Source organism: Lathyrus oleraceus, chromosome 4 (assembly GCF_024323335.1).
Source record: "Lathyrus oleraceus cultivar Zhongwan6 chromosome 4, CAAS_Psat_ZW6_1.0, whole genome shotgun sequence".
NCBI classification, from domain to species: domain Eukaryota; kingdom Viridiplantae; phylum Streptophyta; class Magnoliopsida; order Fabales; family Fabaceae; genus Lathyrus; species Lathyrus oleraceus.
In genome coordinates this window covers 148,752,663-148,753,776 of record NC_066582.1, presented here as the reverse complement: position 1 = coordinate 148,753,776, position 1,114 = coordinate 148,752,663, and the positions used below count along the sequence as shown (strand labels likewise).

Here is a 1,114-nt window from a genome sequence, read left to right as displayed (position 1 = left end):
ACCAAAGCATCCACTTTTGCATTAACGTGATCAAGGTTGCTTATCTCGTACATGCCAGTTTTCGTTTGAGGTTTTTCCACCATTGTTCGTTCGGTTCCCCACTGATAGTGGTTTTGGGCCATGCTCTCGATAAGCTGGTAAGCATCAGCATAAGGTTTGTTCATTAGTGCACCACCTGCAGCGGCGTCTATTGTTAACCTTGTGTTGTACAAGAGACCATTATAAAATGTGTGAATTACTAACCAGTCTTCCAAACCATGGTGTGGGCAAAGTCTCATCATATCTTTGTATCTTTCCCATGCTTCGAAAAGAGACTCGTTGTCTTTCTGTTTAAATCCGTTTATCTGGGCTCTTAACATAGCTGTTTTGCTTGGCGGAAAGTATCGGGCAAGAAAAACTTTCTTCAACTCGTTCCATGTGGTGACTGAGTTGGAAGGAAGAGATTGAAGCCATCTTCTAGCGCTATCTCTTAATGAGAAAGGAAAAAGACGAAGTCGAATTGCCTCTGAAGTGACACCATTAGCTTTAACAGTATCAGCGTATTGGACAAATACGGATAAATGAAGGTTTGGATCCTCGGTAGGATTTCCAGAGAATTGGTTCTGTTGCACAGCCTGCAACAGCGAAGGTTTAAGTTCGAAGTTGTTTGCTTCGATAGCGAGTGGAGCAATACTTGAATGCGGCTCATCTTGCGATGGAGCGGCGTAATCTCTAAGAGCACGAGCTGGTTCTGCCATCTCGGTTATCGAAGGAAAAAGGTTTTTGAAATCAGGAAGTTCTATAGGAGGGAGATTGTTTGCAGCACGATATTCCCGAATTCGTCGTAAGACTCGGAGATATAGTTCGATATCGTTTATTCGTAAATAGAGCGGTTCGCCTTGAGAGCGAGTGCGTGGCATACAAATCAACGAAAGAAAGAATAGAAGAAAAAGAAACCTTAGTCTCTACACCGTAACGGAAGAGTTACGATATCGATTAAATAAAAGTCCCCGGCAACGGCGCCAAAAACTTGATCGCTCGACTTCGTGAGTCGAGAATGGGTACAAACTGCAAGTGCACAGTTCTATCGCGTAGTTTTAAAAGATATCGATCCCACAGGGACTTATGAATCGAT

General features: G+C 43.2%; 1 pseudogene; it reads left to right on the top strand.

Annotated features, from left to right (window-relative positions):
- Nucleotides 1–252: 252 nt before the first annotated feature.
- Nucleotides 253–352, top strand: LOC127076986 (uncharacterized; annotated as a pseudogene).
- Nucleotides 353–1,114: the final 762 nt, after the last annotated feature.